Below are 25,258 nucleotides of genomic sequence, written 5' to 3' on the forward strand. Positions count from 1 at the left end.
AGATGAATAACACAGCTCAGTCATCCAGTAGTCCCCTCCCTAACCTACTGGGGTCCGAGACGGGTATTTTGGTGCAAGCGCATTCTTCAACTCCCCTCTTTGACTCTGTGCTGATATGTACCCCATGTGTGGGTAGGGCAGCCTTGACATCTTACTATCTGTTTATAGGTGAGCTGATTAGCTGTAGAGTTTGTATTAAGCAACTAATTCTTGTCCAGCAAGTGAAGGAGAAGCAGACAAACAGATCCACTGAGTACCATCTAAATGTCAGTTACTTTATTGGGGATCTGATGTTCAGCTTTCTTATTGAATCTATCAAAGAAGGCATTATTAGCCCCATTTAATAGATGAGAGAACAGAAATGTTAAGAGAACAAGCAATCTGACTAAGGACATTCAGTAGCAAGTGGTGCGGTGGTATTTGAAACCAAGTGTGTCTGGCTGCAAAGTCCGGCTCTTTCCCCTGAACACCCAGATCTTCTGAGGCCCGTGATGCTAAGTTCGCTCACACACACACACCTTCATTCTTAAGATAGTGACTGGAGGATTTAGGCCCTGTCTTTCTTATATACGTCTAATGCTTCTGACCCACCATCAGGAGAAAATGTCTCACAGTTGGTTGCATTTCCCCTGAATGTGAGCCTCTTTCTGTACCACCTAATTCTGTACCAGCCTCACTACCCTATTCCCCCCCAAACACAGACAGTGGTACTTTGTTAGGAGGGAATATTCTCAAAATGCGAGTTGGTTTCGACTGAATTTTTCAATAGAGAAACTAAGTTTTCACGAAACCGTCTTCATTCTCAACCTGTCTCCGCTGTGATCAACCACTTCCGTTTATGTGATTTATGAGCATGGCTTGTGGACCAGTGGGGAATCCCAGGCCATGGACGAAGCAAAACCCATGAGTCCCCAGCGAATGAACCTCTGGCTCCACTTGGGGCCCCTAGTTGTCCACAGCCTTCACCTGTGGGCCCGGGGCGTAAAGAGTGCCAGCCCAGAGCTGGTCTCTTCTTTTCCCTGGCGCTGCTTCTCCCTTGTCAGAGCGCCAAGGCACGCTGGACCCCTGTGTCCCGCAATCTTATTGGTTGGCAGGGGACTTCCTCAGCCTACCTGACGCCCTAGGAGAGCACCAGATACATTCCTAGTTTGTCAGTGGATACAGATGGCTGCCTTTGGGGCTGCTTATTGTTACATCACTGTTTAATATTCTGATGGAGCCACCAATTCAATTATTGGTTGTATTTTTCTAAGTGTAGTCACACATCTCTCAGCCATTCAGTGGAAGTGTTAATCTCATGGGGCCTAAAGAGATTCAGAATGTGACGGGGGGTCAGTTACAGGGTCAGACTGGGGAGATGTCTACCTATTAACCCTCCATTTTGGCAACCAAACAGTTATACCCAGCACACATGGTGGGCCCTGGACCTTGTCACTATTAATATTGTCACCAAGGCAAGGTGGCTGGGGTTCATCTAAGCTATTCCAATGACAGTAGCACTATTGCTCACATCACAAAAGCAGCCAAATAAGATGTGGGGAGCGGGGACCTGTTAGGATTGGGAAGTGGAGAGGGGATGGGAGAGAGGCTGGAGTTAAAGTGTGTGTAGTGGCCAGAGTTCTGGACTAAGTAGAGTGAGCTGAGGGTCCCTGGGAGAATGCATTTGTTCCATGCGTTCATTGAGACATACATCATTCATTCATGCAGCAAGCATTTATTTGGCTCGCTTAGGATGTTCTACCCCAATTCCAGAGATTATGCAGGGATGTAAAACAAATCAGGTAGCTCCATCTGCAAGTCTAGTTGGACAAGAGCACAAGTGGTCATAACATCAGGGGGATCATGTGAAGTGCTGTAAAAACAGGATCCACAGCAGGCAGGGAGTGTTCAGAGGAGAGTAAAATTGCTTCAGCAAGAGCAAATCATGGAAGACTCCCTGGAGGAGGAATCTTGTGAAGAGATGTTTGTGTGAAAGAGCAACTTATTTGCTCTGCAAATAGAGCATGTTACGTTTTACCTTCCCTGCCTACAACAATGCCCATATCACCTTCTCCGATTAGAGCAGATCCTGCCTCTTTGGTCAGAAGCACTGGCCGTGGTTCCCTTGGAAAATGTCCTACACACACACACACACACACATACACACAGAGGCAGTGCCTCTGGGCGGGGCAAGGGCTCTGCTTGTGAGGATGGACCCCTAAGAGTGTGCGGCCTCCGGGCTCAGGCCTGGTGATTTATAGTCCAAGGGCTCTGAAGTGATGGCACCTCTGTTTCCCAGCCACATTCAGGTCCCAGCAGTGACCTGCTGGGTCCCAGAGCCAGACTTTGGCCATCAGAGAGAGTGGGATCGCAGGTGACCAGTCAGTGTGTCCCCCTTTTTCACACGAGAAAACAAAGGCACAGCAAGGTTAAGAACTTTGCCTGAGATGCTGGGATGTGACCAGCTTTGTTTTGTTTTGGACTCCAAAGTCCTCCAAAAGATTGACTGGGCCGGAAATTGGATTTCAAAACCCCACTCCCTGAAATGCCTGCTCCCCCTTCTCCTTCAGCTACCGGGGGCCACCACCGTTCTCTCTCTCAGCCTCAGCAGCACCTGATCTCAGGGAAGCCCCACCAAGGCTGGTGGCAGGCAGCCACATGCTTTCTTCTCCCACGTGGAGTGGCCGCTACACTGTCCCACAATGCGCTTACCCCTCGAGGCTCTTGTCATGGGTTGTGCCTACATGATGTGTCCGTGATTGTTGACAATATCTGTCTCCCCCGCTAGAGTGGAAGTTCCCTGAGGGTCCAGCGTTTCCCCAGCACAAATGAATGAAAAGGTCTGTGTCCCAGTCAATGACTTTTAGGCATCCCCAGGGTGGCCAGGAAGATGAGGGACCTTTCCACATAGAAAGCCTGCCCCGGAGGTCTTGTCTCTGCTTGTGTGTGGGGATTTGGGGTCAAGTCCCTGGCTGCCAGAGAGTGGGGTGATTTAGGGTGAGTCCTCCTCACTGTGGGAGAGACAGGCCACAGCTTGTGTCCCGTTGATCCAGAAGGACCCACCTGGATGGCTGGAAGCTTCTCTCTGGCTTCCAGTTCTGCTCAAGTAGCCTCATCAAGTGCTGCCTATTCCCCTGTCTATCACTTCCAGAATATTCCTTTCTTTGCTTTCTCCCCAGGCAGGATGGAGTTGGGGAAGGTGGCTGGCAGTGAGGACAGGGGTAAAGGGTAGGGGTTCTTGTCAAAATAGGGCTGCTCTGGCTGACATCACTTGTAGGACAATCTTTGAAAAGAAGGTTCCGGCTCATGGAATCATGAGTATTACACCTGGAAGGGAGCTCAGGCCCCTGCCTGCTGTGATTCAGGGACTATTATTCCATTTTACAGATGAGCCAACTGAGGTAAGTTGGCCAAACCATCCTGACTTCAGGGAATGAAGGAAAACGTGCAGCTTTGAGGATCACTGGACTAGTGGCAAGAGCACTGGACAGAGTCATCCAGAAGGAGCCCTGTTTACTCATTAAGTTGCCTGCATTGGTGTCCCGATAGGATTTGGAGGCATACTCGCTGTAAAATACGAGTGTTTCCAATCCATTATTCTCACTCTTTTTATAAATAAAAAATAAATACCAAATACCCATGTCAGGCCCACTTGTTTGATGGCCTCACTCCCGGTACTTAATTTTATTTCACGATCTAAAGTAAGTGGGGTGGGGAGTGGTGGCGGGGGGAGAAGCCGACTTCTGTCAAAGCTCGGTCTCATTGGTCAACACCTGAGGGGAAAATGACTGAAAAGAACTTAATTCAAAAAATCCTTTAGGCACACAGGAGCTTCTTCCAACCAGTAAGAGTCAGACAGCTATGGAGAGAGAGACATCAATAAATAATCAGCCAGCTCAGACTTTTAAATGGAAATCCCAGCATTACCACCCAAAGGTAAATTGCATCTTTTCCACGGGCCTTGGAGCAGGGCCTCATGCTTGTGTGAATAGGGGAACTTTGTTTGTTGCAAATGCAGCCTGACCCTTCTTTCTAATAAGATGTATATCTCCTATTCATATACATGTCATATATATATATGTGAAATAAATACATGTAAAATCTCCTGTGTGTCCCATTATCTCCTATATGTAAAAGGAAAGGTGTCCATGCTCAGAAACCCCAAGCAGCATCTTTGTTATTCGGTTTTACTGTGTTTTTGGTTTAAGACACAAGTCCCCTTAAACGTCACCCCTTGTCAATAGCTGGGGTGCGGTGGGATCTGGAGCAGAGAGGAGGGGTGCTCAGGTCCTGCCCCCTGAGCCCAGAGCATCACCTCCTCAGCTCCATGCAGTCCCCGTCCTCCCCTAGGAGTGACACTGCCTTTCAGATCTGATTGGGGATATTTTTCCAACTGCACCCAGACTAACCCAGCCTTGTGCACACTTGATTTCACAGCTGGGGGTGTGGATTCCTCTGCATGGCCAGGGAGCAGCTCCCTTCCCAGGCAGGTTTGAGCCCCGCACAGCCAGGCGATGTGGGTGTCATGGACAGGGAGTCGCCCCAGGGCATCCATCCCCTGCGTGCATGTGTTTTATGGGCCGCCTTCTCGGAACCAAGAGCCAGCAAGTACAGCAAACATGGTTCCTTATTGCTTGTCATTTTCTCCCAGACTGTCTAGACCTTTCTTTGAAAGCAAACTGGCTGTGTGTCTTCCTGAGTGAACAGGGCAGAGAAGCCTGGGAGCAAGGGTTGTTTCTCTGCCTGCAGAAAGCACCATGCTGCTTGGAATTGGGGGAAAATGGCAGCCCCACGTCCTCGTTCCTTGGCCTTCTGGTGGTGAGGTGGGTGGCCCTTCCCTGTGAGGGAGGGTCCCCATCCCAGAGCAGAAAGGAGAGGCCAGATGGGGGTGATGTGAGGTTTTTCTGGGGCCATCTTGCACGCCTAGTGCAGTGAGAAAGCCCAGCATTCCAGCCCCTGGGACCTGCCAGGAAACGGGGGGCCACAACCCAGGGGTTTGTCTGCCTGGTTCACTGGGGTAGTCACAACTGAGATGTGCAGTTAGTGTAAAACACACACTAGATTTCCAAGACTTCGTGCCTTCCTCCACCAAAAATAATATAAAATATCTTATTAAAATTTTTCATGTTGATTACATGTTGCAATAATAATAAGTTGGATATATAGAGAGTTAAATAAAATACAGTCTTAAAATAAATTTCGCCTGTTTTGTTTTAACATTTAAAACATGAGGGGCCGCCCCGAGGCCAAGTGATTAAGTTCGCACGCTCCACTTTGGTGGCCTGGGGTTTTGCCGGTTCGGATCCAGGGCGCAGACATGGCATCACTCATCAGGCCATGCTGAGGCAGCGTCCCACATAGCACAACCAGAAGGACCACAACTACAATATACCACTATGTACTGAGGGGCTTTAGGAAGAAGGAAAAAAAAATGAAGAAGATTGGCAACAGTTGTTAGCTCAAGTGCCAAGCTTTAAAAAAAATACTCCAAAAACCAAAAAAAAAAATGTGACCACTAGAAAACTTAGAATTACATGTGTGGCTTGCATTATATTTTTATATTTCTATTGGACAGCATAGTATCATATGGGCCCTTTTTTTTTTTCCTGAGGAAGATTAGCTCTGAGCTAACATCTGTTGCCAATCCTCCTCTTTTTGCTGAGGAAGACTGGCCCTGAGCTAACATCTGTGCCCATCTCTCTCTACTTTATATGTGGGATGCCTGCCACAGCATGGTTTGATAAGCCACACATAGGTCCGTGCCTGGGATCCAAACTGGTGAACCCCAGGCTGCCAAAGCAGAGCACATCAGCTTAACTGCTATGCTACCAGCCCGGCCCCTTATATGGGCCCTTTTTTTATTCATGGGGAGATAACCAAATTTCTACATTCAAAGCTAAACTTCAGTGTTTCTATATTGTCATTCCGAAATAATTTTTACGATGAAATATTCCACATATACACAAAGTATATGTAACATACAGTGCAATTGAGAGAAGAGTGAAATGAACACTTGTGCACCCACCAATCAGCTTAAGCAATGGGAATACCTCCACACTCCCCTCTCTGACCACATCTCCCTCTGTCCCTGATCAGCCTGAGCAAGCAACTGCCCTTATTAAATTTACACTGCCTGTATTAAATTATAATTTGTATTTTAATTATTAAAAATTCAGAAAGCACCAATAATCATCTAACAAACACCTGTGAACGACCACCCCAGATTGATTATTGTTAATATGTTGTTCTCTATGTTTCTTGTTAAATAAAATAAAGAAGGCAGGACAGATCAAGCTGGAGCTGTCTGTTCATTGCAGGCCACCTCACTCCACGCCCAGGTGCCCTGGTTGTATTTCCCTGGCGAGGCACTCGTGTATGTCAAGTGACGACAGCAAGGTCCGACACTCAGCTGGCACAAGGCCCCAGGGGGCACAGAGGAGATTCTTTCGGTGCCTACACATCCAGGGCAGAAATCAGCAGATTTTACTTATTTATTTATTTATTTATAAGTAATGATTGCATATGTTTAAGGAGTACAACATGGTAATTTGATATGCATATGCAACACAGTCAAGCTAATTAACATATCCATCTCCTCACATAGTTACCATTTTTATTTGTTTATTTATTTGTGGTGAGAGCACCTGAAATCTCCTCTCTTAGCAAATTTCCAGTGCACAATACAGTACTATTAACTCTAGTCACCAGGCTGTACGTGAGACCTCCAGAACTGACTCATGGTACATAACTGCAGCTGGGTACCCTGAGACCAATGTCTCCCATTCCCCCACCTCCCCACCCCTGGTAACCGCCACTCTGCTTTCTGCTTCTATGTATTTCCACGTATTCAACTTTTCAAGATTCCACAAGTAAGTGAGATCACGCAGTGCTTTTCTTTCCGTGTCTGGCTTATTTCACTTAGCATAATGTCCTCTAGGACAACCATGTTGTCACAAATGGCAGGATCTCCTTTTTTAGAAGCTAAATAATATTCCATTGTGTGTGTTTGTATATATATATATATACACTCCACAGTTTCTTTTTCATTCATCTGTTGACAGACACTTGGGTGGTTTCCATGTTTTGGATAAATTGAGTCATGCTGCAATGAACATGGGAGTGCAGATATTTCTTTGAGTTACTGAAGAAATCAGCAGATTTTGCAAGTTGCTGGGATCCAGCACGACCTAATTATTTCATGGAGTCTTGGAACCTTAGTCGTGGAAAGGCCATTAGAAGTCAGCCACAATGGAGGCCAGAGAGGCTGAGGGGCTGATCCAAGGTCACCAGCAAGGCACCTGGGTCTCCCATCAAGCATTGACTTCAAGGCGGGCTCAGCTGTTGCCCATGGGAACCATTTGAACCATAACCCTCTCCAAGCTGGAATATCCAGGATGGGCGAATGGAATTGTGGATTGGGTTTTCTAGAAGCCGAAGATAAGGCAGAAAACCCTTTCAGATAGTGAGAAACATCTCTTAAATATCTGGGTCTACTTCCTCTTGCAGGAGGCCCCTACCACTTGGTATCACACACCTTTCCTGGCTGACAATGGGTCCTTCTAGTCATTTCTCTGAAGACAGGAACGCTCACTGTTCAAGCTGTAGCCGGAGGTGAAGGAGGGGGGAAACCTGGACTAAATCTGACCCAATCTTTATTCTTGTCTTTTTTTCCCCTTTTTACTGTGTGTTTGATAACATTATTTTCTTGTGATTTGTTTCTGACCCAAATTGGAGTGATGCAGAAAAAAAGAAGAAAAATTCTGTCTACCAGGAATTTTATTGAGTTCCAGTTAATAGAGTTTTTATTGTGATGATACTCACCGGTGGCCTGAGTCAGCCATGCGAGGAATCCCTCCAGAGAGACACGCAAGAATAAAATGAAGCTGTTTGCCGCGCTCTTTCCCAGGAGTAGACAATTGAAAGACCTGGGCCATGGGTGGGTTCAAACTACCTGAGGACGCAAATGAGGAGAAACTCAATTTGACTGAGAGTAAGAAGGCCACTGACTGATTCCCTGTCCTTCCAAAGTTCTATGGTCTGTGTGCAGGTAAAGACCTCACATTTCCTGTGTGCGAGCTCCGTCTCTTCAATAAGACCTTCTGGTCTCCTCGAGACGGGAATTGCGTCTTTGAGAGTTCGCCATCTTCACCACAACACTCTGCGCACAGGAGATGCTTGAAAAATTCTTGTGAAATAAATAATAATAACAAGACGATTAAGATATACTGCCCTTGCTATGAAGAGCTCTTTATCCCAAGGCAGAGCAGGTGGGTGGCGGTGTGCATCTTCCCTGTTCGGGACAGAAGAATGCACTGTAACACCAAAAGGACCAGAATAAACGCCGGTGGTTGTTCGCTCAGCAGGGGCGGGCGGCGGTGGAGAGGGGAAGGCAGGGAAGAGAGGAAGAGCACACGTGTTCTGCAGAAACCTCTAAACAATCAAAGCCACAAATGCCTCTTCTTATAAACACACAGTGTGAGGCAGATGTTTACCCAGGACAATCCGGAGAGAAAAAGCCAGAGGGATTCACGCTCCGCAATCAAGGGATTTCCTCGGGGAAGGAGCGGCAGGTAATGGGGTCTGCAAATTTCTCCTCCGGATAACTACATCACAGACCAAGTCCAAAGAGACTTTTTCTTCCTATTGAAACCTTATTTAAATACTGTCGCCTATTTCAGGCAGAATCGCCGTTGTATTGGCTGGCTTAGGTTATTCTCTCAAACCTTTATGAAGCACGCAGGGAAGAAATAGGCAGCTCATGTCTCTGCGGGAGCGAGGGACACATCTCCTAGGGAATTATCTTCCTGAAATGCCTCAGGAGTCAGCCTTCCCCGATTCTGATTAGCTGCCTTCAAGTGAGTCAAGCCTGTATAGAAAACAAGAGCCGCACCTCTTTAAAAACAGCAAAAATCCTTACCATTTGTACGGCGTGGGTGCTTTCTAGAGCAGTTATCACTGAATTATTTGAAAAAAACAACCATCTCAATATCATAATTGTCTTTGCAGTGTAGTTTCTATGTACGTCCTTCCTCATGACTATGTTCTTTTCAGGCAGAGGAAAGGCTCAGGACTGGGAATCAAAGCTTTCAAATGCTGGCCCCCACTTGGCCACAATTTCCTCTGTGACTCAGATAAGTTAGCTGTCCTTTCTGGGCCTTGGTTTCCCCATTTCTCAAGAGACGGAGTTAGAGGAAGCGATCCCCGACAATCCGGCCTCCTCTGAAACGCTGAGTCTGGTTTTTTCTCCAGGAGTGGGCATCGGTTGGTGTCCTTTTCATTCTTGGTCGCTGTCTGACCAACGTTGGGTTTTTTTCAGGAGCCAAGTCAGGATTTACTGTGAGCCCTTAAAACCAAGAAAAGTCTACTGGCCCTGTTTCCTCAGCCGATGGAGTCAGGCATTCCTGTGCCAAGTAGATTGTGTGAGATAGGCAAACTCAGAGAGTTCATGCCTCACGGTGGGAGCTGCCTGTCAGAACTGGAGTGCTTCTTGTCAGCTAGCTGAGGCTGTTTCTAGCACAGGCACAGCATCTTGGCAGCCACCCTCATTTTTTCAACAGGCCTGCACATCCTCATCCTCACGCATTCAACTGGCATTTATTGAGCAGCTCTTATGTGCCAAGCACTGTGCTCAGCTCTGGTGCTATAACAGAGAGCAACCCCAGGCCTGGTCTTGGGCCTCACTGAACTTACAGCCTCAAGGGGAAACAAGACCCTAAAACAGAGAATCACCCCAATACAGGGTTACACATGTGATGACAAGATGGGAGTGCAGGGATGTGGCTTTGAGAAACTGTTATGAAAAGCTGGAAGCATTTCCCTCTCACCAAGTTCCTCTGAGAACTTGGGTGGTGGAAACGGTGGCAACCTCGTTGAGAGCCTTTCCATGAAGTCTGACCAACCTTCCTTCCTCACTCTGTGAGGGCCTTTTTCACTTTCACACCAGACCTGGAAGGGTCAGAAGATCCTGCTGTTAAGGTAAAGGCCTGGAGGAAACAGCAGTGGTCTCGATATTTCTGGTGTTTTCCATGTGGTCTGCGGCCAAGTGTGGTGTATGGTCGAGGTGGGAGGACAGGGGACAGTGAGAGAGGCAGTATCTGGGGGCACATACAGCATCAGCGTGGCCTGCCTGGGGAGGGTCATCCCCTGGCGGGCAGGGTTATCTGGAAGGGTCAGCAGGAAGTGGCCCCAGGGCAGATCCAATTTATTCACTGTCTGGGCTTGGTCACAGCCAGTCCTTTGCTCAAGCTTGGTAAATCCTCTGGTTCTGTAGTCATTTTTATTAGCAATTGCCTTTTTTTTTTCCTTTGAAAATGTGGTTTGACGAAAATGAAATTTCAGATGTGTGTGTCTCAGCATTGATTTTTCTATTTGTAATAACACACCTCGGCATATCTCCTTTGATATCAAGAGGATAAAATGTCCCTAACACCGTGCTCTCCTTCCTGGGGTAATGGATAAAGCCTGTTTATGAGATGTCATTTATTCCACAATAGACAGTAAATAAAAGCCATTTCAAGCTTGGGTTAAATCAAAGCTTGTTCAGGATTTCAGCAGATTTGCAAATCACCTCGGGGACCTTCATCCGTTGCACTCGCTGTTTTCCTCCTCGCTATTGACTCTCTCCCTCTCTCTGCCAAGCCTCCCCCTCTCCCCAGCCAACCTGAGCCCCTGACTGATTTGGAAAGACAACTGGCCTGGCTAAGGACCTGGCGTGACATTAAAAGTTCCTTCCCTCCCCTTGGGGAATAAAAGCTTTGAAAGGCAGCAAGAAATTGAGGCTATACCAACAAAAGCCAGAGCAGCAAGAGGAAGGGAAAAAAAAGTTCACGGGAAAATAAGATGCAAACCTGAAATGGGGAAAGCATATGAAAAGCAGCAGCGGCTCCTTTTAGTCACGTGTGGATTGTATTTCTTTCATCCCCCAAGGACCCTGTGTGCTGGAGGGAGAGGGCAGATGAGGAAGGAGCGTGGAACCTGGAACATCCCCGCTCTAACCCCGGCCTTGGCCCTGAAACCCACCCTCTCTACCCCCCACCCCACCCGCTGCGTATGCTAGTTCAGCAGCCTTTGAGATCCAGCTGAGGTCCCAACTCCTCCAGGAAGGCATCTGGCCTGTCTCCTCCTCCTGACCTCTCACAGCACATTATTTAGGGTCTTTATCAAATTTTACTTTACATTACTTTTGATTGTTTAGAGATGTGAGTATTGGGTCCACAACAGAAATGGATATTCCTTTGAGGTTTGTGACAGATTTTAAAGCTGGAAGAGTCAGTCCTGGGTCTCTAGTCTGATTGTCTATCCACTGCAGAAATCCCCTCTATGGCATCTCCAGAGGCAGTCAGGCCCTGCCTTCAAGCCTCTAGGTCTGGGGATGTTTTCTTCTATGAAACCAAAGTCTTTATCCTATAACTCCTACCCCTTCTTTCGATCCCAGCCCTGCCTTTCAGAGGGATGGTGAAGGGGTCTAATCCTGCTTCCCCATGGCAGCATTTCCACAAGTGCACTAACATCGTGTCTAGTCTGGCTCCACCAGATTCTAGCCAGAGGGCTTAGCTGATTTAAGCTTACTGGTGACCATAAAACTCATTACTCCAACATTTACCTGGTGAGTTTAGATTTAACAACCACCCCAAAATGACGTGTTCAAACATTTTTGTCTTAAGATATTTGGCTCAACATCCCCATTAGATATTTAGTGAGCAACAAACAGCTTTGTCGAAAATACTATTCCAGATTGTATTGTTGTTCAAAATATGTGGTGCCCATCCTGGCAAGCCCCCACTTACTTGGCAGGATTCTACCCACATCCCTGCCCCGTGGACCATGTGACCTGCTCTGACCAATGAAGTGTGAGCAGAAGTGGCATGGAGCAGATGGGCAGCTGACCTTCCCTGGACTTCTAAGGTGAGTGAGCAAGAAATCTTTGCTATTGGAAAGACAGCAGGTCATCATAATTAGACCAAACTGATGAAGCAAGGTCGTCTAGGAAATTTTAAGAAATTATGGGCCTATCCTGTGCCCTCAGGTGGCTTACAGCTAATTGAGGAGATCATTGTCTCTGTCTAGTGCCGGCTAAGCGGCAAAAGTAGCAAAAGTTGCAGGGGCTCCAAGGAGGGAGACGGGTATGAGCTGGGGCTTCAGGGAAAGCTTTAGGGAAGAATGGGGTTTTACTCCCATCCGGTCAGTGGCTTGGAGATGAACTCACACTGGACAAGGCTCAGAAACTTCGTCCGCCTGTTGAAGGACAGGCCTGCTGTGAACTCAGTCCTCACATGGAAGAATTAGGAACTTAGGGTACTCCTTTCCTGGAGTGATCAAATGAGCATCACCCCACGCCCTGGATTGCTTCCGTACAGATGACTTGCTCATGGTGAAATTGATGGCCTTGATGGTAAAGATATTTGGGGATAGAGGTGCACTTTTTAATGTCTCTTAAATCAAACTGTGACAGTAACTGTCTATGGTTCAGTATAAAACCAATGTGGTTGGAGGGCTGGCCCCATGGACGTAGCCAGAGAGGTCCTCAGCAGCAAAGCTCCTGCAGCCTCTTTGCTCCCTTGCTTCACCTCCCTGGATCAGCACAGTTAACCTGGCATCAATGATCTCCTTCGGTCCTCTCAATAGCCTCACAAGGGAGGTGCTGTTGTCATCCCCATTTTGCAGAATACTCACTGAGTCTTAGAAAGGTTAACTGTCTCACCCAAGTTCACACAGCCAGGAAGTGGCCAAGCCAGGACTGGAACCCAAGGCTTTGCCTTCACTGTCCTCTGCTGCCTGGAACAGTGCAGGTTTTGCACCGTTGTCCCCCTGAGAGGTCCCATGCCGAGAGCCAGGGAGGAGGTCTGCCTGGGGAGCCATCCAGCACGGTCTGCAGTTCGGCCATGAGGCTGGCTCCCAAAGGAGCTGCAGAATGGGGCAGTCATTAAGAATTTCTATCGGAATTATGAAGGAAAGAAACAGCAAGGGTAGGAGGGAGGAGGAAAGAAAGAGGGAGGTGGAAAGAAGGAGAGGGGTAGGCCAGGCAGGACAGGCACCCACTACGTGCCCCTGTCCCTTGAATACTTGCTCCGTGCCTCTAATTTCCCACACGTGGAGCCTGGGCGCACACTGTTACAGTTAAAGTGCGTCAGCGGTTTCATTAGAACCCAGATTTTGATTTATAACTCTCCCTGCAAAAATGTGCTCCTGGCTGAAAGCTGGCGTCGAGGTCTTGGCCCAAAGAGCCATTTCTATAGACTTATGAGACACGGTCTAGGAAGGAGGGCTCTCTCTTGAGTCCAGCTTTCCGGCCTGAAATAAAGAGAAGGGGGTAGGGGCCTTGTTTAGAATCTCAAGGAATCAGCTTCGATTTCAGGAGTGCTCCAAGGGTCAGTTTCTTCATCACAGGCATGCATAGATTTCGGTGAAAGTACGTAAAAACTGCCCATAGACATGGTACTTTGGAGTAGTTCCCTCTTGCAAATATCATTATGAATAATCATGATGAAAATAATGATCATGATGCTAATATTCCCTTGTGCAAGGATGCTTTAATCTCATCACAGAGCTTCCACGTGCGTGGTCTCACCGAATCGGCAGTCCTGAGATAGTTGGGGAGAAATTAGCATCCCCATTTTGTAAATGACAAAACTGAGTCCCCAGAGGCTGAATGGTGTGCTTGGAGACGTGACACTCAGTTCAGTGTCCTCTTGCTTCAGCCCCCCATCTCAACCAGGACTTCGATAACAGAAAAGCAACGTAGGTCTGGGTGCCAGCTGTTCATTTTTATTCTTTCATTTTTATTTTAGAAGAATACGCATCGTTGGAAACGGGTCCCATTTGAAGCCACAAGAGGCTTGAGAAAAATAAATGTGAAAATAAAAGTGCTATTTAATACAAGCATCATTATTACTATTATTATTGCAAAGAGCCTATTTGGAACTGCCTAAAACCCTAAAACTGAATAATACTTTTAGAGCATCAGAAGGTATTGTTTTCCAAATATAAATCCCTTTCTCCCAAATGGTAGAATAATCATAATCATAATCATTATCGTCATCATCATCATCAACCCTTCATTAATTTATTGCTTTGTACCCAATTTTCCATGAATTAGCACGTTTGCTGCTCCGATATCCCCATTTAACAGATGAAGGGATGGAGGCTCAAGAGCGGATAGGAAAGCGGAAGAGGGTTTGAGACTGAAACTCAGACGGTCAGCACGCTCACCGCTAAGGCTCTCTGCTTCCCACAGCAAATGCTTTACGGGGTGAATGTGTTGAAGCCCGAAATTGCACTGGATCAGAAATGAGAAAACAGTTCACCATCAAGGATAGAACGAATGCAGCAAAGCCAGTCGCTGTGGGGACAGATGTTTTAGTGACAGGTCCCTCCATGTCTCACCAGCACGTTCACTGTGCATGGGGTCCAAGGCCCTCCTGCTGGAACTCTGTCCCATAAAGTCCTGCCCCAGGGGCTGGGAGCCGGGCGGAGCTCCATCCCTCCCACTGAGCAAGACTTGGGCTGTCACTGTGCTGTTATTTATGAGTCCCCCTTGCCCAATGAGTGGCCTCGAAGGGGCCCAGCCTGGGCCTGCTGTCTGGCCACACTTGTCACACGTCATTAGATGTTTGGTTGCCGCTGACCCCTCTGCCATCTGGCTGAGTGGCCTCGGGGTGAGGGGAGGCAGGCGGGAGCTCCTCGCACAGCCCCTGAGTCTTTGTGGTGCTCAGAAAATGGAAGGGATTCAGAGCTGTCGTGCTAAGCTGCTGAGGGGAAGCCAGAGAACTGGAGGACGCTCTCTTAGAGAGAGGGGCCCTCCATCAGGCTCTCCCAGACTTGGCACTATTGCCTTTTGAGACCAGATAATTCTTTGTCGTGGGGGCTGTCCTGTGCGTTGTGGGATGTTTAGCAGCATCCCCGGCCTCTACCCACTAGAGGTCATTGGCACCCCTCCCCTCAATGGTGACAACCCAAAAGGGCTGCAGACATGACTGAATTGTCCCCTGGGCGGAGAGGCATAGTCCTCCCCTCCAAGAGCCGCTGGCCAGCTCTAATTGTGAGATAAATTGGGCAGTGGGTACCTTAAGCAATGACTGTGGCAGACCTGCAAGGCCCCCAAACAAGTACCATTTACTGAGCAGCAGAGATAGACACCAGGTGTTTGATAGACAGCGTTTTGCTTCCTCCTCAAGACTATCCATTGTGTGGGTTGGAATTCCTGACCCACTTTGCAGATGAGGAAACCGCAGTTCAGAGAGGGAAAGTGGTTTGCTCGAGGCCACTCAGCTGGGAAGTGACAGGGCTGGACTTGAAATCAATATATCTGATGTCCCATTCTGGATCTTGCTGGGGCTTTGTGACCTGTTTCCTGTGTAAGGGCTTGGTAAACTCAACACATGGGCCTCCCCATATTTTAGCATCACCCACTTGGCCTGGGGCAAAGGATCTTTGTAGCATGTCCTCCCACTGTTTCCACTGCCCCATGCAGGCCTCTTTATCCCCATAGCCCACCTTCCCTAAGGCTCCCCCTGCCCCCACAACAGTGCCTGACACAGGACCTAGGATGGTGGGAGGGCCTCAGTACCCCTCCTAGGGACACCGACATCATACAAAGATCCCCAGGGAGAGGAACCCAAGCAATGCCGCTCTGAGTGTGACATGTCAGTCACTTTACCAGGTTGGTATAGAACCCTCGGGCAGAGTATTCAGAGCTCCTTAAATCACAGTATAAAGCTAGGGGATCAGTCACCATAAAAAGTGAAATATTTATATCAAAAAAACGGAAACTTCGTTAAGTGGTTGCCATGGCCATGTTAACAGTTGTATGTTAAGCCTTCAATTATAAGTCACCTCAAACTCTCTACTACGTGGCAAATTGCTGAACCTCTTTTGTACTTGTTATGTGAAACGGACGTGTCCCCAGAAGTGTTTCATGGATTCTGGAATAAGCATTAGGTTATATATAAGCCACTAAAACAGTCCCGCCCTACCTATAAATTGCACGACCCTGAACTCTTCTCGACCCCCTTCCCTGAACCGCGTGTCCTGCGTGCTGTCTAGCAGGCTGGGGCGCCCTGCTGGGTCCTGCTCTGGGTGCAAGTGTGGCTGAGAGCCTGGTTCATGGCCTCCCCCAGAGTCTTGGCCTTCCCTTCGGCACCGGTGGCTAATCTGAGTTTCAGGCTACTCCAGCCACTCTTGCTTCTCTGATTTTGATGAACAGATCACCTCCTTTGCCAAATAATTAATTTGTCGACATTTCTAATTTCTGCTTATCCTCCCTTCAGGACATGCAAACTCTATTTCACGTCCCCCTGTTCTGCAGAGCCACACAGGCCATCTCGGGGGTGAGATGTGCAGGTAGAGCCAGAAAGGGTCAGACATTTGTGCTGGAGGGACGCAAAGAAGTGCTGGAAGCTGGCAGCCTCAGCAGCTTTCCTTAAGCCAGACTATTCAAAAAACGCTTTTTTAAAAAATTCAGACTCGAGGTGAAAACTATTCACATCTATGTTCAGAAGTAAGGCTGAAAGCATGTTCCAAAGCTAAATAGAAAGGACTATTGAGTTAATTCCAGGATTGTATGGGCTGGGGGATCAGAGCAGGATGCAAGAAGGAGCGGTGGGGGTGCTTACATAGCTCGAGGGGAGAGAAGGTGCATTGTGGGGAGTGCCTGCTGGTACTGATGGGGAGTAGAGGTGCAGGCCAGGTTTCAGGGATGGTATGTGGCTGTTAGAGCCAAGCCCTGAACACCAGGTGAGGCAGTGTGGACTCCATCTGTCTTCCTGGCAGGGAAGGCAACAGGCAAAGCTTTTGAGAACCAGCAAGTTCCTTGAGCTCCTCCCTCTCTCATGCCTCTGCTTGCCGTAAGACCTCAGGATGCTGCAACAATCTGAGGGGCTTCCTGGGTGATCAAATAAACAGGTGATGTAATTAAGTTGAGTTTTGTGATTAGCAAATTGTAATACCTTGGAAACGTGGATACTAGTGGCACCACCTTCTTGTTCTGTGATGTACACAACTCAGCACACCTCCATCAACTCATTTATTTGGACCACAGCATTGCAAAATGGGGAGGGATGTGTGAGTGTGTGTGGATGGGGCAGAGGTGGGGGTGGAGGTGGGGGTAACAGGTCCAGACTGGTGACACCAGCTGTCCAAGACCACAACGAGAGTCGCCTATGGGTCTCTGGGACCTGTAGTAGTTGTCTGTTACCAGAATGCTCAGCTTAGGAGGACAGCCCTAGGCTTTGCCGGAAAGCAAATCTAGGACATTTCAGGCCCTGGCAACTGCCACCACCTGAAGCCTTCAGCCCAGCTACCCTGCAAAACAGAGCCCTGTGGGCATCCACAGCACCCTGGGTCTGGGGTCGGGCAGGGTGCAGGAAAGGCAGGTGGTCACTCAGGGTTGAAACCCTATCAGTGGGAACAGGCCACATAAAAGGAAGCTAGGGCTGCCAATTTCCATTTTCATTGGAGTTGCTGGTGCTTAGTAATCCAGAAGCTTTATTTAAGGGCTGACCTCCGACCGGGCCTGTCACTCCAGTGGCGGGCGCCTGATAGCCACTGGAAATCAATAGTCGGCATGAAGGTCACTTCCTAGAAAAACTGGGGCTATCAATGTGTCAGTTCCAATGAAAGATTGTAACCAACCAGCAGAGAAGTTTATCTGTGGCTGAGAGCTCATCTGGCTGGGCTTGTTGTGGCCTGTACATGTGCACATGTGAGTTTCTATGCATGAGTGGGCATGTGTGCATGCATGCATGAATGTGTGCATTTATGAAACAAAGCATGTGTGTGCATGAAAGAATGTGCATATACATGCTTTTGTGTTTCTACATGAATGGGCATCTGGGTGCATATGAGTGGGCATTCATGTTTGCATAGGCGTGCAGGTGTGTTTAAGGGCATGCGACAATGTGTTGTCAGCGAGTTGTGTGGATGTGCTTTTGTGTATATATTCATTTTCATGTATGTTTATGTATATATGTAAGTGGCATGTGGGTATGTTGAACACATGTGTGCCTGTGTGTGCATGCATAATGCGTGGTTGTGTGTGTGAACACTCACATGTTTAGGTATATGGCAGAAAAGGTGCATTTGATTGAGTGCACACATCTTACCACGGCCTGTAAGGCCTGAAATAATCTGGCCCCTGTCCATCCCTCCAGGCTCACCTTTGGTCTCTCCTCTCCCCTCGTGACTGACTCCACAATGGACTTTCACTGGCCTCCTTTCCCTTCCTTGAAGATGCCTGCCACCTTCCTCCTCTGGGTGCTGGCACATGTTCTTCCCTCTGCAGAGTTTCCTCATCTCACTTTCCCCATACCTGGCTCTTTCCCACCATGTTGTTCACAATTTAATGCCAGCTCCTTAGAGACACACCCCCTGCCACCCTGTGGCTTTGCCTACGTGTGCTTCCTCCATGGCAGTTTTAACAATGGGTGAGAATTTCAGCTGCTTATTTAGTCAGTTCTTTGCTGCGGCCTCCTCCCAGGCCCGCTCGCCTGCTCTGCACAGCGGAGCCCTCACTCAGGTCTCTGGGCTGTCCAGCCAGTGTCTGACTCATACTGGTGCTCAGGCTTCAGTCTCTCTCCAGAGAAGGGGAATTCTGTCTGCTGAGGAATTCCACGCCAGCCCTGTGACCTTCACCTCCTGGCCTCGGTTTTCCCGGCTGTAAAATGGCGATGCTTGCCCTATCTACTTTACAGGATGAAACGAAATAAATGTGGTGTAAACCTCTTGGGAAGCACAAGTTGCCAGGAATGTGTAACATATTTTCGTTTGATTAAGGGTTCTAATTACTCAGAAAGAGATCTACAGATCGGGCAGCAAAGATAAGCCAAGGAATTCCAAACTGAGATTCCAGAATGGTTTTCCCCAAGCCATTAATCCACTTTAGATACACTCCCAAATCCAGATGCCACCCCCAGGCCTCCGTCAGCTAAGGTCTCCGTTTCCTGCCTGGATACCTGTTTTCTGGAAGGTGTCCTGTCTTTTCCGTTCATGAACGAGTCCATTTGGGGAGGGTGAAGAGTGTACGCAAATATATTTCCCCTTAAAGAAAAAAATGCAGCAATATAAAGAATGATTCAACACTACCCAAAGAGGATGGTTTGTTCCACAAGGTTGCCATGGGAACCTGCGGCCGGGTACCAGGCCTGCTTGAGCTCCACGATTGTTAAGCAGCTCTGGACCATGATTTGGGAGCTGGAATCTTGTCTCCACCGCACCACTGCTGAGCTGTGGGACTGAATGCCATCATCACTGAATTCCTTGGGCCTCAGTTTCCTCATACATAACACTAAGGAATCTAAGACACGAAAGGGGACTGCTGGTCCCTTCCTGCTTTGCATATGTAAAATTCTAAGTCACATCTCTTCCCTGAGCCTCAGTTTTTCCATCTGTTCAGTGGGAGTTGCCTCCTGTGAATGGTTAAAGGGCAAGGGGTAGGAAATGAGAGCACAAGTTAGAAGTCAGTTCCCAGTCTTCTGGATCCCCGAATGGTATGTCCTTGTTCCTACGACAGACCCTTATGATATTTGTTCTAGTAGGTGCAAATTTCATTCGTTTGTTCATTCATTTAACAAACTTGTAATCAACAACTACAGCATCATAGTGTCAGGCACGATGGAAGGAGCTGAGAATTTGGAGGTGACAAAAACACAGACTCTTCTTTCAAAAAATTTGCCATCTCATGCAGGAGACAGACAGGGAGAGAGCTGACGTCAGAGCAGAGAGGGTCCAGTTCTATCTGAGGTCAATACTGAGTGAGCAATAGCACCTTTGAGACTCTCCTTCAGGGTCATCCCTAGGTGTAGAAGGAGGAGGTGACCCGTCCTCCCAGCCCCAGTGCCATACTAACTGTCTAACTGCGTCTGAAATTCTTCTTAAGGGCCTGTGAAGACCCTTACCTCTGAGATGAGCCCAATGCTAGTGCTAATACGTGGAATCACAGCGTTAATGCTGGAGGAACTCTCAGATCTCATTTGAGAGGATGCTAGGGTCCAGAGTGGGAGAGAGACATACCCAAGGTCACACAGCCCAGAGCTCCTGGCCAATGAGCCATAGCTGCTCTGATCCACTCTGGATTTTTGTGGCTGGATTCCAAACAAATTCACCCTTCTCACTTCCACTGGGTGGGGAGCCAACACTCCTGATTCTCTCTATGACCTGAAGTCATGGGCAGAAGTCCAGTTATAGTCATAAAGAGAAGTGAGTGGAAGCGTGCTTTGTTCTAAGTCATAATCCTCTCCATTCCCTGAATCCAGGCCTCTGTGGGCCATCAGGACCCAACATGGCCTGCTTTCCTCACATGACTGTCCCCTAGTCCAAAATCATTCCTCCTATCATTCAGCCGCCGTTAACTAAAATCCCTTCCTTCAGATGCCTGGGTACTGGGCAGCTGTCAGGGAGGAAATCCTTATTAACTCACAGTAAGATGGGAATGAGTGACAATCAGCTCTCCAATTGTACTTGTGTTGTCAAAGAGCATGTCTTGGGTCCAAAACACACCTAATTCTTTCCATGTGTTGACAATTATGGTTTTAGAAGTTTTGCTCAAATCTGGATTTAGTCACCTAGGAGCTTTGAACTTATTAAAGTCATTTAACCTCTCTGAGCCGCAGATACCACATTAGGAAAACAAGGATCATAATTAGACCCCAAAGTATCAGGTGAGAATTAACTAGACCTGCAGCATAATCTCTGACTGGTTATAGATGCTTAAAAATAAATGCTAGTTCCTTTTGAAAGATGGAAGTTGCCACCCATGGAGATTTTAGAACTCGCTCAAGAGCACTGCCTAGTGGGAGTCAGGCTGAAACCAGGAGTTCAGCAGCTTCTGGTGGAGTTGCAAAGTCCCTCCTTGCAGGACAATGGCATTGGCCTCATCTAATGCCATGTGTCTGAGGCAGGTGGTTGGGTACTGGGAATGTGGGCAGTGGGAAGAGGCTGGTGGTGGCCACATGGGCCCGGTCACAGAACATCATTGCTCTGGGGGTCTTCAGGAAGGAACAGGCTCCCCACACCATGGCCAGGTTGGGGAGATCAGGGTGGCCCAAGGGAGCCTTAGGTGTGGGTCGTTGGTGCCCGAGCAGTAGTGTGGAGTTGTTGATGTGCCAGCTTATCTTGGGCAGAGTCTCTTGGCTTTCCCCTCTCCTGGGGGCTGTGAGGGCCAGGCTTCATGGGGAATGAGCTGGACCATCCATCACTATGTTCTTGCAGCAAGAAGCTGCTGAGGGCCCCTGTATCCTCTGCCGGGCTCCACACCTGGGGGTTGGGAGGGGAAGGCTGACTCACTCTTGGGGAGGAATCATCTCCTCCTGAGCCGAGGAATGAGTCCTGACACCACCTTGCATCAGCCACGAGGCTCTCTTTTCTCTGCTGTCTTAAGAGCGGCCTTTGAAAGCAGAGCTGCTAAGAATCCTACCGTAAAGCAGAGCCTCCTTCCATGGGCTCAAAGTTAATTTTTGATTTTATGTACGAGGTTTGCTGAAAATGAGACCCTTGTTTTTCTTAGGGAAACCTGGGCTGAGGACTCACAGCAGAGAAAAGAAATTTTCTTCATTATAAAAGTAAAACACATCCATTGCAAAGGATATGGATAATATGAGAAAGGAGAAATGTTAAAATGCACAGTGTCACTGTCTCCAAACCCTGATAACATTCTCTGCATTTCCTTCTACGATTTTTTCCACATCCATTTTTGCAGGTGCAATCTTAGTTTGTTCTCTGCCTTTTTCCCACATGTATAAACATTTTCCATATTATTATAATCAGTTTATACATTTCCTTCATCTGTTCTTTTCTCCCCCAACATTTTACTACGAAAAATTTCAAACATACAGCAAAGATGAAAATTTTTACAGGCAATACATCACCATCCAGACTCAGCCATTATCATCTCTTCTCTCTATGGATATTTATCAGGGGCCCAGCGTATGTTGGTCCCTTGTTAAGAGTAGGGATTCAGGGTTGGGTAAAACAGAGTCTCCACCCTCAGTAATCAGAGTGTCTAGCAGTTAGGCAGACAGACAGACAGACAGACAGACAGCCACACATACTCTTTGTTAAGGTGGAACAATACACGGGGCAGGTGGGCCCTGGGAGAAGGGAGGTCTCAGACTGACAGGTGTTCATGGCAAGACATGGACACCTTTTTGCTGGCAGGTAAGTTTTCTCTCTCCACCTATTAAAATGATACTGTGAAGAGCATCTTCATGATACATAGTCTTGATTCTGCATTGTTTCTTTAAGTTAGAGCCCCAAAATTGTGTCAAAGGGAATGAACTTAAAAAAACTGTGATACGTGCTTTTTTCTAGGGTGTTTTCCAAAAAAGATTGGGCCAAAGAGTTGTGTTCCATCTGAACGGGGACCAAAGGAGGCCCAAGTCTCCCCATCAGGCTTCCTGCAGCGGGGCCTCTGTGCAGAAGCCAGACCGCCTGGGCTGGAATCTGAGCTCTCCTGCCTGGAGGACCTCGGGGAAGTGAGAGAAGCTCTGAGCTTCAGTTTCGTCCTCCGTAAAATGGTGACTCAATTGCATCCACCTCGCAGAGCTGTCACGAGGAGAAGATGAGCTGATTTACAAAAAAGGCTTAAAAAGAAGGCGCACTCTCAAAGGGCTGGCTGCCCATTGTTATCCTGCAGAAGGAAGGTTCCGTGAGGACAGGGGTTTGTGCTCACCGATTCCTCTTCCATGGCCCTGGAGCTTGCTTAGATGACAAACACCTCAAGGACAGGACACACCTGCCTCCCTGACCTGGGAGAGCTGCTTCCTGTGAAATAGGAACTGAGCTCTGGTTTATTAAAGGTGAAGATCCCATGTCACTTCCCCCAGCTGTGTGCAGAGCTGTCTCTAGGAGGGCATGGGACACACACGGAACTGAACCGTGACTGCAGAAAGTAGCATTGGCGGCAGCCCGAGCCTCGCAGCCACATGAATCCTCTACCCCGGCTCCCTGTCCACATCCCAGCTACGGCTGGAAGTGAGGGAGGGAAAGAGGGGACGAGGGAGGGAGGGAGGGCTGAATGCTTCCTGTATGCCAGGTCCTTTCATGAACGTTTTCTGTTATTGAATTCTCTCCAAGATCCTAGAAGGACACTAATAACAGATAAGGAAACTGAGGCTCAGGGTGGCAATGTAATATAGCAAGCCCTAAGAGGGTCAGCAAGTGCTCCCCTGTGCAGACAGGAGAGAAGAGGAGAGAGAAAGCGCAGCTTGTCTTGCCCTACGGGAAGCTACGCCCACAGCAAGCCACCAAAAACCCAAGGAGAGGTGGGGAATCTGCTGGAGGAGAACCCCTAACAGAGGCAGAGCAGAGACCCCATGGGCACATAAGAAGCCAGCAGGAGAGGATATAGCAGCTCCAACTCCCCTGGAAACCCAAGGCCCGGGCAAGCACCAGAATGAGAGGCAGTGAGAGGCTGTCCCTGGGGACCTGGGTGCTGAAAGCCTGGATGCCCTGGAGATGTGTGCAGCTGGGCTGCAGAGACAATGCCTTGGCCAACCCAGACATTCGGCAAGGAAAGTACTGGTGGGTGAGCAATCACAGGGTAAGGGGGTCCTCACCTCCTCCTCTAGACAAGTTTACACAAACACAATGCTCAGGCAGGGCTCTGCAAACCTTTCTGGTCTGAGCCTGAGATTAAGATACACATTTCACTTTGTGATCACATGCACACACACACACACACACACGTGTTTCCTGAAACCAGACTTCACTTTACTATGCATGATGCATCCTGGCATTTCCTACGCTGTTTGCTTCTATTCCTCCTTCTCTTCCACCTCCTCCTTCTCGTCCTCCTGGTCACAGCCCACGAAATTGATTTCACAGCCTGTGGTTTGAAGGAGAAAACAGGTGCAGCCAGGAGAGAATCAAGTGCTCTGTGATGCATGGCAGATTGTGTGAGCTACACAGAGCTCAGAGAAGAGAGAGATTAGAGAGCGCTGGAGCAACCCAGGAAGGCTTTCTGCTGAGGAAGCAACTAGAGCTAGACCTGGAAGGGTGGATGATTCCACGAACAAGTTTTTATAGCTCTGTCACATGCAGGGCTCTGCACTTGGCCTGAGGTACCAACAGAGGAGGGAGGGAAATGGACATCCAAACCTGGGCTCATAAGTAAAGGCACGGGGGTGGAATGCTGTGGTATCTGGGGGCTGACAGGGTTGCCCATTGTGTGGAAGGTGGGTCGTAAGGCTACTTTTTTTTTTTAAAGATTGGCCCTGAGCTAACATCTGTTGCCAATCTTTCTCTTTTTCTTTTCTTCTTCCCCTCAAAGCCCCAGTACATAGTCGTATATTCTAGTTGTGGCATGTGGGACACCGCCTCAGCATGGCTTGATGAGCAGTGCCATGTCCGCGCCCAGGATCCAAACTGGTGAAACCCTGGGCCACCGAAGTGGAATTCGCAAACTTAACCACTCGGCCACGAGGCCGGCCCCAGTAAGGCTACTTTCAACTAACAATCACACCTGTTGTTTGCACAGACCCACAGCATTTTAGACATATGCACACAGAAAAATGACGAGGTGTGGGGGCTGGCCCCGTGGCCGAGTGGTTAAGTTCGCGCGCTCCGCTGCAGGCGGCCCAGTGTTTCGTTGGTTCGAATCCTGGGCGTGAACATGGCACTGCTGGTCGGGCCACGCTGAGGCGGCGTCCCACATACCACAACTGGAAGGACCCACAACGAAGAATATACAACTATGTACCGGGGGGGCTTTGGGGAGAAAAAGGAAAAAATAAAATCTTTAAAAAAAAAAAAATGATGAGGTGTGTGAGATTTATTGTTATCTCTACCTCCTAGGTAAGCAAAGTGTGGCCTACGGACCTGGTAATGTGGCCAAAGATACACCACTGATATGTGGCAGAGCCAGGCCTGGAGGTCACATCTTCTGGCTCCAAGCTCTCTCCTCTTTCTGGACTTGAGATCCAGACCTCCTGGATTGGAGTCCTGCCTTCCCCAAGACAAGTTATTTCACTTTCCTGGGCCTCCGTGTCCTCATTTATAAAATAAGGATATAATAGTACCCGTCACATAAAGTCCTAGTGAGGTTTCATGAGTAAAATTTGTAAACCATTTAGAATAGCACCTGGCACATGGACAGTGCTATTTAAGTGTGAGCTATTCTTACTGAACAAATATTTATTGAAGACCAAATCCAGACAGGTCAGGGTGGGAGTGGGGAAGGAGGTACATTGAATACACAACCACACAAATAATTTAATTATAATTGTGTGAAGTAATGAGGAAAAGCACAAGATGCTATGAAATAGAATAACAAGGGGCCCTACTGTAATCT

The sequence above is a fragment of the Equus caballus genome, chromosome 8, assembly GCF_041296265.1.
Source record: "Equus caballus isolate H_3958 breed thoroughbred chromosome 8, TB-T2T, whole genome shotgun sequence".
NCBI classification, from domain to species: domain Eukaryota; kingdom Metazoa; phylum Chordata; class Mammalia; order Perissodactyla; family Equidae; genus Equus; species Equus caballus.